Raw genomic sequence first — 18,179 nt, 5'->3', positions numbered from 1 at the left:
TTGTTATCTGACCTCTGTAGATTTAGCTGGGTCAGCCAGGAGTGACCAAGTGACTGCCCAAGTAGGGACAACAATAAAGGCCAGACTAGATGAGCATTAAAGACGTCATCAGCCAAACCTAGCCCCCAATCCCCCCCTCTACTTACCTGGGGCTTCCTCTAGCCCATTGCAGATGACACGTCCCACACCGCAGCTCTGCTCTCAGCCATTCGGCTCGGGGTCCACGCCGGCGAAAAGGGTGACTTCCTCTAGTGCGCCTGCGACAGCGCCGTTGTCAATCAAGTCCACGTTGTCCGCGGTGTACTGCGCAGGTCACCCTCTGCACCAGCGGGGACCCCGGGCCAAACGGCTGAGAGTGGAGCTGCGGCTTGGGACGTGTCATCTGCAATGGGCTGGAGGAAGCCCCAGGTAAGTAGAGCGGGGGGGGGGGGGGGACTTTGTTTGGCTGATGGCTCCTTTAAGGTGGCCATACATCTATAGACTTGACAGCTGATCGACCATCAGATTCGATAATTATTGAATCTGAATGAATAATAATTATTGAATCTGAATGAATGATAATTATTGAATCTGAATTGAATACTGAATCTGATGAAAATCAGTGCAGCCAAGAGCATTTTTGATTGACAATTTGACCCATTTCAGATGTATTGATTTTAATGCTGGAAAATCTCGGGCCGACATGCTCAATCAAGTGCATGGTGGTAAATGTGTGCAATAATTGCGAATGACAAATGCGACCTCTGCCCTCCCCCACCTAATGTTTTATGTCCTCCCGGTGCCTGTGCAGCTATACTTTACCTGTCACGCCGTCCGCGCTAGTTGCCTGTGCCCTATTTACACATTCAGGCCCCATGTGACTATATTGCACAGGTGACCCACTCAGCATGGATGGCAGCAGGTAAAGTATAACTGCAGAGTTTTTACATATGGGGGGAGGGGGGGGGGGGAGATATCCCCAGTATAGATAGCTAGGCATCAGTGTGCCCAGTATAGCCAGCAGCCTTTACTCACCTCCCAGGCTCCAGTGATTTGCAGCTCTACCCCCTTTCGCTCTGTCTGGCATCCCTGCTTGTACTGCCACTAAGTACCGAGTCCCGGCTTGATGATGTCATCAAGCTGGGACCCAACACTCAAGGTGGAGCGAGCAGAGATGCTGTTGGTAATAATCAATTTGACCCATCTATCTGATGGGAAATTGCATGGTGTGTACCAGGTATAAAACTGAGGGTCAGCAGAGCATACAGGCAATTTGCATTGGAAGTGAATATGACTGCCTCCCTACTCCTTTCACTTCAGTTTAAAGGAAACCATAGATGTTTTTTTAGCCCTTATTTATACTTACCTGGGGTTTCCTCTAGCCCCATGAGAAGCCTTGCCGTCCTCCTCTGGTCTCCCGGTTATCCGGTCAGTTGCCATCAGCTGAGGGCTTCAAGCGTGGCTCGGCTGTTCGCATTCCTCGTCACGCTCCCGTCCCCTAGAGCGTCCTGCACTTGTGCAAGCGCAAAACACTCCAGTGGATGGGAGCACGGGGGACATAGGTAAACGCAGGAGGGGATTACAGCTGCCCAGAATCCCCCCTCAGACCAGGGCTGGTGCAGTGTCTGGGGACAGGCACAAGTTGAGATACCAGAATATCTGCAGGGATCCTGCAGCTCACAGGACTGCCCCCTTTCTTTCCCTGCTACAGTTGACTTTGGATGGAGCAGCAGTGTGTGTACAGAGCATGGAGCAGCTCTGGGGAACTTCAGAGTCAGGTATAAGCACAGACTTGTGCTCCTGGTGGTTGAATGCTTCACTTTCTCTAGAGTGACCAGATTTTTGTGGGTCCAATCTGGGACGGGGGGCGTGGGAGAGGGGGGGCGGCGCGCGTAGCGCACAGCGGCGAAAAGTGGGGAGGACTGAGGAGTGCGCAGCGATGAAGACTAGGGAGGGCGTGGCCATGCCATTGTATGGGCGGAGCTAACGTAATGATGTAACAGTGAGGCATAAGAAAGCAGTGTTTACGCCATGATGTGGACAAACAAGACTTTGCATCATGGGTGTGCAGAAACTGTGTGATGCTAATATACCGTAACCACAAAGCAGCAAACATATCCATCTATGACCATTAAATAATAAATGCAGTAACAGTTACCCCGGACACCAGAAAATAAACGCAATGGGCAACATGTCAGCACAAAATAAACGCAATGCGGGCAACATGTCAGTATAAAATAAACGCAATGCGGGCAACATGTCAGTACAAAATAAACGCAATGTGGGCAAACATGTCAGTACAAAATAAATGCAATGCGGGCAAACATTTCACCAGAAAAGAAACGCAATGCGGGCAAGCATTTCACCAGAAAAGAAACGCAGTGCGGGCAAACATTTCACCAGAAAAGAAATGCAATGCGGGCAAACATTTCACCAGAAAAGAAACGCAATGCGGGCAAACATTTCACCTGGAAAAAAAAACGCAATGCGGGCAAACATTTCACCAGAAAAGAAACGCAATGCGGACAAACATTTCACCTGGAAAAAAAAACGCAATGTGGGCAAACATTTCACTAGAAAAGAAACGCAATGCGGGCAAACATTTCACCAGAAAAGAAACGCGATGCGGGCAAACATTTCACCAGAAAAGAAATGCAATGCGGGCAAACATTTCACCAGAAAAGAAACGCAATGCGGGCAAACATTTCACCTGAAAAGAAACGCAATGCAGGCAAACATTTCACCAGAAAAGAAACGCAATGCAGGCAAACATTTCACCTGGAAAAAAAAACGCAATGCGGGCAAACATTTCACCTGGAAAAAAAAAAAATGCAATGCGGGCAAACATTTCAGAAGAAAAGAAACGCAATGCGGGCAAACATTTCACCAGAAAAGAAACGCAATGCGGGCAAAAGATTTCACCTGGAAAAAAAAAACGCAATGTGGGCAAACATTTCACCTGGAAAAAAAAACGCATTGCGGGCAAACATTTCACCAGAAAAGAAACGCAATGCGGGCAAACATTTCACCAGAAAAGAAACGCATGCGGGCAAACATTTCACCTGAAAAAGAAAGCATTTACTCACTTGGCAGAAGTCTCCGGCCTCTGGCGCGCTGCTCCCGGGACCACCTTCCTCCTGAAGTCTCCCGCGCTGACAGGCAGAGCAGGGCTACGGCAAGGTGGCGCCCCGAAGCCCTGTACTGGAGACACAAATAGTTTCCAGTACAGGGCTCTGGCAGCCATCTTGCCGTAGCCCTGCTCGCCTGCCGGTGTCGGAACAGACACCGGAAGACGAGGCTGGAGCGGGGCTGCAGGCAATGAACTGGCACGGCGTCTATAGACGCCGCTGCCAGTTCATGAGGAGAGTGACCAGAGTCCCGAGGCCGGGACGTCCCGCTGCTGAAAGCGGGACGTTTCCTGGGACCTCATGCTGCCTGGGACAGCGGACCCCGAATCCGGGACGCGTCCCGGGCAATCCGGGACTTCTGGTCACTCTACTTTCTCCTTCATTACCAATGTCGGCTGTTCTCATTATTATCTGTATCCAAACTGCTCCTGATCGATCCCATTGTCGATCGGGAGCAGATCGAACATTTAGGAAATAATTATTAGATCCTGTCAGTTGGATGAGAAATTGCATTATATGTACCCAGCATGATGTCCTACCATATTAATATACTGTATTGTGCATGGCTGAGGGAGCCCTTTCAGGAATACCCCCCCCCCCCCCCCTTGAAAATCCTGGGTTTGCCCCTGGGGGAGGCACACGTGTGGCCGAGCCGCGCTTGTGCAGAAGGCAACGACTGGCGGCGACTGACCGGGAGTCGTATCGCTAGAATGGGGTATCCGAGGAGGACTGTAAGAAAAGCCCCGGGGCTCATGGGGCTGGAGGAAGCCCCAGGTAAGTATAAATAATGGCCAGTGTACCATCTCTGGTACACTTTAAAGAACAAGCGACACCCATGCTAACCTAGAAATGAAAAACACATATATAAGTAGATAAATACTACCTCTACTTACATAACAGATGTATTGTGCTATCCATGTAATGATTCCTGTGTATTTTATAAAGGAAAAGCAGAAAATCCTATTCTAGGCAGTGGCCATCTTGCCAAGCTAATGCTGACATCACATCCTCCCTGACTCTTGTTTTCCCTCCTCCCTTCTCTTGCTCATTGTGTATTCATTAGCTGCCCTCCTCCCAGAGTCTTCAGACACTCCCACTGAGGTGTATACTAACAACTGCACTGTCTTTTTTTTATTTACACATCCAATCACTGAGTCACCACAGCTATGCTTGTAAACACAAGTAATCAGAGGGTGTTTCTGATAAGCAGCTAGGCAGGGAAATAAATGGAAGACTGGGAATATATTATAGATAAAAACAACTCCCAGCATTCAACTCTTTGGCACTGTTTGGCACTAGGGACAGTGCTCCTAAAGGATGTGATAACTACAAACCATAACAGCAGAAACAGTTTTGCAAGTTTTGAATGCAGGATTAGCATCTTTATCACTTAATACACTCAGACCAGTTGCTGTTGAAATTTGATTGGTACTTATCCGATAGCCGGGCGCATCCGGCAGGTGGCGCTAATTCCATTCATACTTTACTCAGTGAGTGAATTGAATTAAAAATAAGCCAGTGACAATGTAACAGATGAAGCCGCCGGCTTTCGGCTCTCGCTCTCCTCCCCCTTGCCCTCTCTCCTATACAATAATGGCAGCCGGCGGCGACATGCGTGTCCCCCGAGAGTCATTCGTCGCAATAAAACAACCAGGATTTCCTGCCGCGACAAACTATTCTGGGGGGGACACGCATGTCCCCGCCGGCTGCCAGTATTGTATAGGAGAGAGGGCAAGGGGGAGGAGAGCGAGAGCCGAAGCCGGCGGCTTGATTTTTAATTAAAGTGACCAGACGTCCCGGATTGCCCGGGACGTGTCCCGGATTCGGGGTCCGCTGTCCCAGGCAGCATGAGGTCCCAGGAAACGTCCCGCTTTCAGCAGCGGGACTCTGGTCACTCTATACTCATGAACTGGCAGCGGCGTCTATAGACGCCGTGCCAGTTCATTGCCCGCAGCCCCGCTCCAGTCTCCTTGGTCTTCCGGTGTCTGTTCCGACACCGGCAGGGCTACGGCAAGATGGCTGCCGAAGCCCTGTACTGGAGACTATTTGTGTCTCCAGTAAAGGGTTTCGGGCGCCATCTTGCCGTAGCCCTGTCAGCGCGGGAGACAAGAGAAGGGGGAAGGTGGTCCCGGGAGCAGCGCGCCAGAGGCCGGAGACTTCTGCCAGGTGAGTAAATGCTTTCTTTTCCAGGTGAAATGTTTGCCCGCATTGCGTTTCTTTTCTGGTGAAATGTTTGCCCGCATTGCGTTTCTTTTCTGGGGAAATGTTTGCCCGCATTGCGTTTCTTTTCTGGTGAAATGTTTGCCTGCATTGCGTTTCTTTTCCAGGTGAAATGTTTGCCCGCATTGCGTTTCTTTTCTGGTGAAATGTTTGCCCGCATTGCGTTTCTTTTCTGGTGAAATATTTGCTCGCATTGCGTTTCTTTTCTGGTGAAATGTTTGCCCGCATTGCGTTTCTTTTCTGGTGAAATGTTTGCCCACATTGCGTTTATTTTCTGGTGAAATGTTTGCCCGCATTGCGTTAATTTTCTGGTGAAATGTTTGCCCGCATTGCGTTTATTTTGTGATGACATGTTTGCCCGCATTGCGTTTATTTTGTACTGACATGTTTGCCCGCATTGCGTTTATTTTGTACTGACATGTTGCCCGCATTGCGTTTATTTTGTGCTGACATGTTGCCCATTACGTTTATTTTCTGGTGTCCGGGGTAACTGTTACTGCATTTATTATTTAATGGTAATAGATGGCTATGTTTGCTGCTTTGTGGTTACGGTATACTATTAGCATCACACAGTTTCTGCACACCCATGATGCAAAGTCTCGTTTGTCCACATCATGGCGTAAACACTGCTTTCTTATGCCTCGCTGTTACATCATTACGTTAGCTCCGCCCGTACAATGTCATGGCCATGTGCCGCAGCCCCCACCCAGTCTTCGTCGCTTCTCGCTCCTCAGTCCTCCCCACTTTTCGCCGCCCCTCCCCTCGCCCCCCTCCCCGTCCCAGGTTGGACCCACAAAAATCTGGTCACTCTATTTTAATTCAATTCACTCACTGAGTGAAGTATGAATGGAATTAGGGCCACCTGCCGGATGCGCCCGGCTATGGATAAGTACCATTTGATTTTTATGGTGACAATACCGCTTTAAAGTGGACAGTGGTTCAGATCATTCCTGACTGACAGAACACAGAGAGTATCCCTAGGACCTATAATGTCCAAACCTGCACCTCTACAATTCGGAGTGCCACAAGGATCAATCCTATCCCCTCTGCTGTTTGCAATCTACATGTTGCCACTCGGTACACTTATCCAACGACATGGCCTGACGTACCACTGCTACGCCGATGACACACAGCTATACCTGTCCTTCAAACCTGGTGGAACAGACCCTACCCCAAAAATAAACTCTTGCTTAGCTGAGCTTCAGGCATGGATGAATGATAACTGGTTGAAACTGAATGCTGACAAAACTGAGGTCCTGTTTGTCCAAAGCCAGTGCTCGCCATCAAAACAGCTCTATCCTAAAGCAACACCGATCAGGATCGGGAATTCAGACATAAACAGCTTCAACCTTGTGCGCAGCCTTGGCGTACTAATCGATGGGGAATTGAGTTTCAGAAACCAAATTTCATCTGTAGTTAAATCTTCCTTCTTTCATCTGAAGAACATTGCAAAGATTAAACATCTGATTCCCTCAGAGGATCTTCCAACCCTAGTCCACGCCTTCATCACATCACGGCTGGACTACTGCAATGCCCTTTATGCTGGCCTCCCCAAAAATGACCTGCGTCGCCTGCAATTAGTGCAGAATGCTGCTGCCAGATTGCTAACAAACCAGCCTCGCCACTGTCACATTACACCGATCCTTCGCACACTGCACTGGCTACCAGTAGAATGGAGAATACTCTTCAAGATTGGACTGCTGACTTTCAAATCCCTGCACAATCTGGGCCCTGGATACATGAAGGACTTGCTGAAGCTGCACCACACCTCTCACAACCTCAGATCAGCAAGTTCTATAAACTTGGTCACTCCCAGAGTGCACCTCAAAAAATCTGGAGACAGAGCCTTCTGTCATGCTGCCCCTACTCTTTGGAACTCCCTACCACACCCAGTAAAGACAGCACCATCCCTGGAGCTATTCAAATCCAGACTGAAAAGCCACCTGTTTAGCCTGGCATTTCCAGATTTATAAAATTCTTCCTCTGTACCACGATGGTCGGAGCCATGCTTATGCGCTTTGAGTCCCACGGGAGAAAAGCGCTTTACAAATGTTATTTGTTGTTGTTGTTGTTGTTAAAGTGAACCCAAGATGAAGAAGGTTTAAAAAATATGTTCACTGTACTGTGCATAAACTACAAACAGCAGTGCTGGATGTATGCTTAGCTGACAAAAGCATAAAGGAATGACTAGGCTTACCCACCCGTTGTCCCAACATAATGATGTGTGGCTCATGTAGAGGTGAAAATTGCAAATATCTCACGTTTTAAAATTGCATAGCGTTTTAGAAGAAAAGGTCTGCAATACAGTAAGCGGCCGCTAGGTGTCAGGCTGCTTCTGTGATCGCTGATGTTGCACAGCCGTCCTCCCCCTATTGTCAGGCTGGGAAGCTTTATTCTCTGCCTTTGTAGATAAGACGCAGAACTCAGCGGTGCAGCCACCCCGGATTACACTGTGGGGGATGTAGTTCCACAGCCCTCTGTACACTAGCACAGCATCCATCAGGAGGACTACAGCTCCCGAAAGCCTCCGCGCGTTATCAGCTGCCCCTGCGCACGGGGCAGAGACCTACAATCCAGTGTCGTCCTATCAGAGCGGGGGAATGATGTCACCTGCAATCTGCAGGCTTCAGCTGCTGGCCGGGGGAGGGTTCATCTAGATCTCATTGTATGCAGATCACATGCGGGCTTTATGAATGGTGCTGAGCTATGGAGCCGGACAGGTAAGACACTCCCTGGATCACTATTGTACATATCTGTATATAGAGAGAGTGTATGTAGAGGGGGACATGGCAGCTCGGAGAGTCCGTCACCCAGCTTATGGGCGTGACAGCTCTGTTGGCTTGTAAAGCAAAACCTGCAATGCTTATGGTGTACAGAACAGGGATCCAGCGCTGGCTGCTGTGTGTGCAGCGTGGTGTACAGAACAGGGATCCAGCGCTGCCTGCTGTGTGTGCAGCGTGGTGTACAGAACAGGGATCCAGCGCTGGCTGCTGTGTGTGCAGCGTGGTGTACAGAACAGGGATCCAGCGCTACCTGCTGTGTGTGCAGCGCGGTGTACAGAACAGGGATCCAGCGCTGCCTGCTGTGTGTGCAGCGCGGTGTACAGAACAGGGATCCAGCGCTGCCTGCTGTGTGCGCAGCGTTGTGTACAGAACAGGGATCCAGCGCTGCTTGCTGTGTGCAGCGCGGTGTACAGAACAGCAATCCAGCGCTGCCTGCTGTGTGTGCAGCGTGGTGTACAGAACAGGGATCCAGCGCTGCCTGCTGTGTGTGCAGCGCGGTGTACAGAACAGGGATCCAGCGCTGCCTGCTGTGTGCGCAGCGTTGTGTACAGAACGGGGATCCAGCGCTGCTTGCTGTGTGCAGCGCGGTGTACAGAACAGGGATCCAGCGCTGCCTGCTGTGTGCGCAGCGTTGTGTACAGAACAGGGATCCAGCGCTGCTTGCTGTGTGCGCAGCGTTGTGTACAGAACAGGGATCCAGCGCTGCTTGCTGTGTGCGCAGCGTTGTGTACAGAACAGGGATCCAGTGCTGGCTGCTGTGTGTGCAGCGTGGTGTACAGAACAGGGATCCAGCGTTGCCTGCTGTGTGCGCAGCGTGGTGTACAGAACAGGGATCCAGCGCTGCCTGCTGTGTGTACAGCGTGGTGTACAGAACAGGGATCCAGCGCTGCCTGCTGTGTGCGCAGCGTTGTGTACAGAACAGGGATCCAGCGCTGCCTGCTGTGTGCGCAGCGTTGTGTACAGAACAGGGATCCAGCGCTGCCTGCTGTGTGTGCAGCGTGGTGTACAGAACAGGGATCCAGCACTGGCTGCTGTGTGTACAGAACGGGGATCCAGCACTGGCTGCTGTGTGTACAGAACGGGGATCCAGCACTGGCTGCTGTGTGTACAGAACGGGGATCCAGCGCTGGCTGCTGTGTGTACAGAACGGGGATCCAGCGCTGGCTGCTGTGTGTACAGAACGGGGATCCAGCGCTGGCTGCTGTGTGTACAGAACGGGGATCCAGCGCTGGCTGCTGTGTGTACAGAACGGGGATCCAGCGCTGGCTGCTGTGTGTACAGAACGGGGATCCAGCGCTGGCTGCTGTGTGTACAGAACGGGGATCCAGCGCTGGCTGCTGTGTGTACAGAACGGGGATCCAGCGCTGGCTGCTGTGTGTACTGAACGGGGATCCAGCGCTGGCTGCTGTGTGTACTGAACGGGGATCCAGCGCTGGCTGCTGTGTGTACTGAACGGGGATCCAGCGCTGGCTGCTGTGTGTACTGAACGGGGATCCAGCGCTGGCTGCTGTGTGTACTGAACGGGGATCCAGCGCTGGCTGCTGTGTGTACTGAACGGGGATCCAGCGCTGGCTGCTGTGTGTACTGAACGGGGATCCAGCGCTGGCTGCTGTGTGTACTGAACGGGGATCCAGCGCTGGCTGCTGTGTGTGAGTCCATCCAGCTTGCTGTATAGCCTCATTAGAATAATGCATGGCATATGTCCAGTGCTCTATCACAATGGCTCAACTGCTGTCTTCTATTCATTTCAGTGATGAAAGCAATCTGTATTGTCTTCCTCCTTGGGAGTAGAGGTGCTTTGTGGAAGGTGCATTGTTTTGGCATGGTTTGCTCTGTCACTAGCGGCATAGCCTGGAGAGTTCACTTTTGTTTAAAGTGGACCTGAACTCTTGCGCAGGACAGAAGGAAAACCGAGAGAAATGCACCCTGTACATATTTAGAGAGTTTAGCCTGTCTAATTCCCCCTCATCTGTGTCTAATCACTGTAATTTGCTCCCTCCCCTGTGTCAGCTGGCTGCCTCCTCAGATAAACACATTTGAAAGCACAGGATGTTAACAATATGCCTGCTTCCATGAAAGCAGAAAGTAGAAACAGTGCAGATTTATTTAAAGGATTTGTATCAGCTGTAACAAAGAAATGTTTTTCTTTAAATGTTATTATGCTGTTGCTTATCTTTTAGAGCAGATAGGAAGTTGTGAGTTCAGGTCCGCTTTAAAGGCTGGTATGGTGAAATTTTTTGCTTACCACATTGTGCAACCAGCTGCAGTTATTTATAGCTATCATAAAATGTAACCAACCCAATTACTTACAGCTAAACCTATCATAGAATGCAACCAAAGCTAACTCTGTTCTCGCATGGAAACCTCCCTCTACTAATACCTAACCACCTCTCTGCCTTGCCATATCAACCCCACTCCCATCAATGTCTTAACCCTAATCACTCCCCCCCGCCAAAACCTAACCCCTCCCCGATGACTAACCTTAAATCCATATCCCTCTCGTTACAGTTGTCCTTTAAAAAGAACCAGAGACGAAGCACCCTCATGTATTTTACCTTCTAAATCAGTGGGAACATGACAGTAAACACCTAATCTGCTCTTTGTTTCATTGTTCTCTGCTTAATCTGACTGTTATCACCTCTTATAAGAATCCCTGACTGAGCATTCAGTCTGGCTTTGCTATGGAATGATTATAGCTGAGTCTGTCTTCTCTGGTGTTTTTTCAAGCCCAAGCCTGCCCCCTTGTGGCTCTGCTATAATGACTCAGCTATAATTATTCCCTGCAAAGCCAGACTGAATGCTCAGTCCGGGATTCTTATCACAGCTGATAACAGACACTTTTTGCAGTGAGGATGAAATGGAGAGCAGGGTAGGTGTTTTCTCTAATGTTCCTACTGATCTATATGGTAAAATACATGAGGGTGCTTCGTCTCTGGTTCACTTTAAATAGTTTTGCTTTGGACGTTGGGGGGACCATTGTTTTGTACTATTGGCATGAATGACCTGCTAACAGTTCTGTACATCAGATCACATGAAGCAGGAGCAGATGTGGCTCTTTTTATGACTACATCTGGTTCACAGACAAATCAGTAGCGGTTGATTCACTAAGCTACACTGCTCAAGCAGCGCAGCTTAGTGTGGCAGCGCAAGTAACATTTTCAAAGTAGTGCTCCCTACTGCTGTAGCGTGCACTACTCACTTATTCACACTCCCCAAAACGAACGGCTGCTCCAATTGTCCCAGTCTGGACCCTGTCAGGTCCAGTGACTTTGTAGAGCGGGATCACTTGACAGGCAGCGTTTCGGGCCAAAGTGCAGGGATCTCGTCCTACAAAGTGAATCATCCCCCAAGTCAGCTAGCTAATTGTACAAGCTGTTAGTCGGTATTTCTCCTGTCTGGCTCTCTGGGAAATTGCTGATGTTGCTGAAACCCAAGAGAAGCTGTAGATGTGTCTGACACTTCCGGTGTATACACATCAACAGGGACGTGAGCCCTACTGTCCCAGTTTGAAACATTTTGTATGGCTCTCACTGAATTACATTTTAAAATATGTGGCGTTTATGGCTCTCTCAGCCAAAAAGGTTCCTGACCCCTGACATAAAGTGATGGCTTTCATAGGCATCACATTCTCACAGACCTATAGTCAGCTAATTGAGATGACTTGTTAACATCCAGTTTACAAAGCACACACGCGGTACAATTCCTGAAGAAGGGATGACGGTTGTTGGCCACACTTTACAGAGAAACAAACGTAGTCATTTATTTGACGTGTGCACCGAGAAGCTGTGTATGCGCGACAACAGCCAGTTGTAATAATTGAACATGCGGTCTCTCACAAATCATAATCATGCGGATTGATCTGCCAAGACAGAGCATTCATTGTGTTTGAGAATTATCAATGTTTTTTTTTTTTTACCCATGTCGCTGGGGTATCTGAGAACCGTTTGTGTCTGACAACTTTTATCCTAGAATGTGTATGGGGCTCAGGCTTTGTACACTGGCTAGGTGGTTATTAATCAAGGCCACCAAGAATAGCGTGAGTACGGTGGCCCCAATGCGTCATGAGAGATCCAGGCAGCTGGGTCATCTCTTCAGAGCACAGGCCCAAGGCCATTGTTTTCCTCTTTACTCCTCCTGCTCTATTGTGTGCCCTTTCCTTCACCCCTCCATAGCAACAGAGCATGCTAGTGGCGTGTCTGTACAGCAATTGACCCCAAACTCAAGTGATGGAATCCCGACAACCCCCCCCCCCCCCCCCCCCCCGCAGGCAACAGACCTCATACTTACCTGGGGCTCCCTTCAGCCCCTGTGGGCTCCTTGAGTCTCCGTGCTGCTCCCGTCTTTTGCTAGCCATCCCGGGACATCTGTCAGCTGTGTATGGTACTCCTGCGCAGGCGCAGAATGTTCTGGGCCAGGCATGTGCAGCCGAGCAACAAATGACCGGAGCAGCCGGGAGAGTGGGCAAGTGACCCCACAGACTGAAGGGGGCTGCAGGAAGCCCCAGGTAAGTATAAATGTTTTACTTCAATTTGTCTCAGGTTTCCTTTCAAGATGGACATACATTAGTCAATGTGGCCAACAGATAGATCCCTCTTAGATCATTATGTGATCAGATAGGAAGCTATCTAATGGAACCCCTCCACACACTACATACAGATTTTATTGTGAAATCAATTGAAAATCAGTGCGCACTGGCTGCAGGGTCACTATCTATGTCCCACCTCCAGGCCATGAAGAGTGTAAAGGTGGCCATACATTTGGCGGCCGATCGATTGATTATTATAATCGATTTGGATGAAAATCTGTGCCGCCAAGTGCATGCCCGACCGACAAAGCGACCAATTTCGGGACGGAAATTGGTCGCATGGTCAATCACGCATGCTGCAAGATGTCAGGCCGAAGTTCGTTGGTCGGGTGCGCGGCAGTACGGCTGGAGATTTTAGAACATGCAACGAAATTATGAAACCCCCGCCGCAATCTATAAGCGTGTGTTTGTGCGCGCGTGCATTTATATATAACCTGTCCTGTGTCAGCCTCCACGTGGTTTGCGTCCATCGCGCCGGGTTCTGCATACATGTACCTGGCATGCACCCACTGGAGGGGGCATATTTATACAATGGGGGGGGCGGTGCGGACGCGGCAGGCTCAGTCAATTCCATGATGATTTCATGCTGACATTGGACGGGAATCGGCCTGTAGTGTGTGGGCAGCTTCGACAAGAGACAAATTTATCTCTAATCAGATTCGATTAGAGATAAATTTTGTCTTTTTTCGAATCTGCCCATAATTGTTAGGTCTATGGTCACCTTAAGCAGCCTGCACATGCCCTATGTCCCCCGCCGGGCGCTCCTCCCTGTGTCTTCTCTCTCCCGCCGGGCGCTCCTCCCTGTGTCTTCTCTCTCCCGTCGGGCGCTCCTCCCCGGTGTCTTCTCTCCCCCGCCGGGCGCTCCTCCCCGGTGTCTTCTCTCCCCCGCCGGGCGCTCCTCCCCGGTGTCTTCTCTCCCCCGCCGGGCGCTCCTCCCCGGTGTCTTCTCTCCCCCGCCGGGCGCTCCTCCCCGGTGTCTTCTCTCCCCCGCCGGGCGCTCCTCCCCGGTGTCTTCTCTCCCCCGCCGGGCGCTCCTCCCCGGTGTCTTCTCTCCCCCGCCGGGCGCTCCTCCCCGGTGTCTTCTCTCCCCCGCCGGGCGCTCCTCCCCGGTGTCTTCTCTCCCCCGCCGGGCGCTCCTCCCCGGTGTCTTCTCTCCCCCGCCGGGCGCTCCTCCCCGGTGTCTTCTCTCCCCCGCCGGGCGCTCCTCCCCGGTGTCTTCTCTCCCCCGCCGGGCGCTCCTCCCCGGTGTCTTCTCTCCCCCGCCGGGCGCTCCTCCCCGGTGTCCTTCTCTCCCCCGCCGGGCGCTCCTCCCCGGTGTCTTCTCTCCCCCGCCGGGCGCTCCTCCCCGGTGTCCTTCTCTCCCCCGCCGGGCGCTCCTCCCCGGTGTCCTTCTCTCCCCCGCCGGGCGCTCCTCCCCGGTGTCTTCTCTCCCCCGCCGGGCGCTCCTCCCCGGTGTCTTCTCTCCCCCGCCGGGCGCTCCTCCCCGGTGTCTTCTCTCCCCCGCCGGGCGCTCCTCCCCGGTGTCTTCTCTCCCCCGCCGGGCGCTCCTCCCCGGTGTCTTCTCTCCCCCGCCGGGCGCTCCTCCCCGGTGTCTTCTCTCTCCCGCCGGGCGCTCCTCCCCGGTGTCTTCTCTCTCCCGCCGGGCGCTCCTCCCTGTGTCTTCTCTCCCCCGCCGGGCGCTCCTCCCTGTGCAAGAATTGATTGATCATGAATTGTTTGCGGTATTTATTTCTTATCAGTTTTGATTGAATCGGACCAGTGTAGGGCCCATTTCCACTAGGGCCAAATGTTCCCTGAATCTGCGCTGTATCGGCAGTGTTTCACCGCAGGCGAATCGGGTGGGGAAATGCGATTCTTGAAAAATGCATGCAGCGCATATGATGGGAACGGTAGACGGGCTGTCTATGTACCGTTCGTGCGCATTTTGGCAGCGCGTATAGTGTGTGACACGCACACTATACTCGCTGCCAAAATGCGCACGGCTGTGCGTATAGTCTGAACAAGCCATTAGATGCATTGCGTTGAGTTGTGTTGTGTTGCAGCATGCTTTTTTCAAGGTAATTCAACGCTACATCAAAGCAGACCTGAACTTAGAACTTCCTCTCTGGTCTAAATAATAAGCAACAGCATAATAATCTTTAAAGAAAAAACATTTCTTTGTTAAAGCTGATATAAATCTGTACTGTTTCTACTTCCTGCTTTCATGAAAGCAGACATATTGTTAACATCCCCTGCTCTCAAATAAGCTTATCTGCCGTGGCAGTCATGTGACACAGGGGAGAGATCAAATAAAACTTGCGATTAGACACAGATGAGGGGGAATTAGACAGGCTAAACTCTCTAAATACATACAGGGTGCATTTCTCTGTGCTTTCCTTATGTCCTGTGCAAGAGTTCAGGTTCACTTTACATGTAAATCCAGCCTCAGTGTGATGTAGGTCTGGTTGCAGGTCTTGCACAGACTAGATAATCAGGTTTCAGCAGAAGTGATAAAGTTATTTTGCTTTAAACCCATCCTCAGCCCCAGGCTGTGATCATTATCTGCCTCAGCCACCCTACTTTCTAAAATTACAGGCAAGGAATTTTTATCTTAACCCCATGCTGCCTATTCATGTATTCAGCTGCTGGGTGGAAACCTTTGATAATGTCATGTTTTTCTCTGTACTTAATCATGAATATTGTATTTCTATTGTGTTGCATTCTTTTCCTTATAGGGCATCAGTGATGATGCCTCCAGTTTGAGTAAAAGCTTGTGAGAATCCCTTCTGCCCTAGGAAGTGGGAGCCAAGCTAGCAAATGAGTGCCAGTAGTTGTTGGTAGGTTGGATGAGTTCCTGTTTCTAGCATAACTTCCACTTCATGGGTCAGTATAGAGCAGGCATGGGCAAACTTGGCCCTCCAGCTGTTGAGGAACTACAAGTCCCACAATGCATTGCAGGAGTCTGACAGCCACAGTCATGACTCATAAAGGCAAATGCATTGTGGGATTTGTAGTTCCTTAACAGCTGGAGGGCCAAGTTTACCCATCCTTGCTGATAGTTAGAATATATGTAATCCTACCAATATTCAACTTTGCCTTCCCTAACCTATCTCTCACACTAACCCCCCCTCCCAAGTCCCTCGCACCTGTGCCTAACACTAACCCCCCCCCCCCCCCTTAAACCCAGCGGCATAGCTTAGCTTTGGGCCCCAGTGTTGAATTTTATATTGCCCCCCCCCCCTCCTCGCAAGCGCTGTATACATAACAATTGATATGGAGCACCAAAACCTGCCAAGGACAGCTGCATTGTCAGAGAGGTGTAGGCTGGGGGTGGGGGGGGGGAGGTGTCTAGTAGAGTGGACCTGAACTCTGGCACAGGATAGAAGGAAAACATAGACAAATGCACCTTGTATGTATTCAGAGTCTTTAGCCTGTCTAATTCCCCCTCATCTGTAAATAATCACAACTGTGAATTGATCGCATCTACGACTTACACTAAACTCACATCTACTTATGCCTAACAGTAGTGGCATTCCACAGCCAATCTGATCCCGGATGCCCAAAGAACTCCCAAATGCCACTTACTTGCCCCGGCCGTTATCTCTGCGGTTACCTGTATTTCCGTTACATGATGGTTGAAATTTATGCGTCGCTTAGCGCCCCGCACCACTGCCTGTACCGCTGTTAAGAGTTCAGCTATATATTGGCTGAAAGTGAACCCGAGGTGAGAGTGATATGGAGGCTGCCATATTTATTTCCTTTTAAACAATTCTAGTTGTCTGGCAGCCCTGCTGATCTATTTGGCTCTAGTAGTGAACTGAATTACACCAGAAACAAGCATGCAGATAATCTTGTCAGTTCTGACAATATTGTCAGAAACCCCTGACCTGCTGCATGCTTGTTCAGGGTCTATGGTTCAAAGAATTAGAGGCAGAGGACCAACACGGCAGCCAGGCAGCTGGTATTACTTAAAAGGAAATAAATATGGCAGCCTCAAAATTATTCTCACCTCGGGTTCCCTTGAATCCTGGGGCCGGGACTACAGCAATATAAGACAGCAATATAAGGCCCTCGCAAATTAAATACAGTATAATGTCGTTATAGTAAACACCAAGGAACCAAGAAAAGTGGATAACTATATCAGAAATTGTCCTAGAAATAACCCAGCATGCCCTGGTACATTCTCTGCTGCAAAGCAGCAACTCTGTCCTCCCATTGGAGATACAATACAAGCACTTGCACATTTGGTGGACCACAAGGTTAAGTATACCTTAAGAATGCATAGCCAGGCTGGACAAATGGCTAATACAGTATCCAGGGATCCTTAACCTCCTGAGCGGTCTGGACGAGCTCAGCTCGTCCATCACCGCCGGAGGCTGCCGCTCAGGCCCTGCTGGGCCGATTTCCACCAAATAAAGTGCAGCACACGCAGCCGGCACTTTGCCAGCCGCGTGTGCTGCCTGATCGCCGCCGCTCTGCGGCGATTCGCCGCGAGCAGCGGCGAAAGAGGGCCCCCCTAGCCGCCTGAGCCCTGCGCAGCCGGAACAAAAAGTTCCGGCCAGCGCTAAGGGCTGGATCGGAGGCGGCTGACGTCAGGACGTCGGCTGACGTCGATGACGTCACTCCGCTCGTCGCTATGGCGACGATATAAGCAAAACAAGGAAGGCCGCTCATTGCGGCCTTCCTTGTTTATTCTGGGCGCCGGAGGCGATCGGAAGATCGCCTCCGGAGCGCCCTCTAGTGGGCTTTCATGCAGCCAACTTTCAGTTGGCTGCATGAAATAGTTTTTTTTTTATTTAAAAAAAACCCTCCCGCAGCCACCCTGGCGATTTAATCAGAACGCCAGGGTGGTTAAAGGATACCCAAAGTGACATGTCACATGATGAGGTAGACATGTGTATGTACAGTGCCTAGCACACAAATAACTATGCTGTGTTCCTTTTTCTTTCTCTGCCTGAAAGAGTTAAATATCAGGCATGTAAGTGGCTGACTCAGTCCTGACTCACACAGGAAGTGACTACAGTGTGACCCTCACTGATAAGAAATTCCCCTTTTTTTACCTCTTTCTTGCTCTCAGCCATTTTCTGCTAGGAAAGTGTTTTGTAATTGGAATTTCTTATCAGTGAGAGTCACACTGTAGTCACTTCCTGTCTGAGTCAGGACTGAGTCAGCCACTTGCATACCTGATATTTAACTCTTTCAGGCAGAGAAAGAAAGAAAGGAACACAGCACAGTTATTTGTGTGCTATGCACTGTACATACACATGCCTATCTCATCATGTCACATGTCAGTTCGGGTATCCTTTAAAAGTTGCAGTAGTCACTGAATAGAGGCAGCCACTCACTTCCCATAAGTGGCTCGGATACCTCCGCGGGCGGGACTTGCAGCACGTGTTCTGCAAAACATTCTGCTCACACTTGAGCCAATCACAAAGGCTCTTTTCTAAATGCAGCCAATCATAATTAGCACTCTCCACTGTCCTTAAGCAGGCCATACACTCGTTA

The 18,179-nt window shown here is 50.4% G+C and overlaps 2 protein-coding genes across 6 annotated transcripts in view; both read left to right on the top strand.

Annotated features, from left to right (window-relative positions):
* The window catches only part of LGALS3 (galectin 3), a 517,589-nt gene that overhangs the window by 106,882 nt on the left and 392,528 nt on the right, over nucleotides 1-18,179 (top strand). The gene's annotated exons all lie outside the window — the stretch shown is intronic.
* The window catches only part of DAAM1 (dishevelled associated activator of morphogenesis 1), a 319,681-nt gene that overhangs the window by 30,287 nt on the left and 271,215 nt on the right, over nucleotides 1-18,179 (top strand). For 2 of the 5 annotated variants that reach the window (XM_068254409.1, XM_068254410.1), the window contains exon 1: nucleotides 7,864-8,047. The exons of 1 other annotated variant lie outside the window; for it this stretch is intronic. The gene's annotated coding sequence lies outside the window, so the exon portion shown is untranslated. Of the gene's footprint in view, nucleotides 1-7,862; nucleotides 8,048-18,179 lie in introns of those variants that run through there. 2 more of the 5 variants (XM_068254407.1, XM_068254411.1) reach the window with 2 other exon arrangements.

Source organism: Hyperolius riggenbachi, chromosome 9, assembly GCF_040937935.1.
Source record: "Hyperolius riggenbachi isolate aHypRig1 chromosome 9, aHypRig1.pri, whole genome shotgun sequence".
Lineage (NCBI taxonomy): Eukaryota > Metazoa > Chordata > Amphibia > Anura > Hyperoliidae > Hyperolius > Hyperolius riggenbachi.
This window is presented reverse-complemented; position numbering and strand designations above follow the sequence as displayed.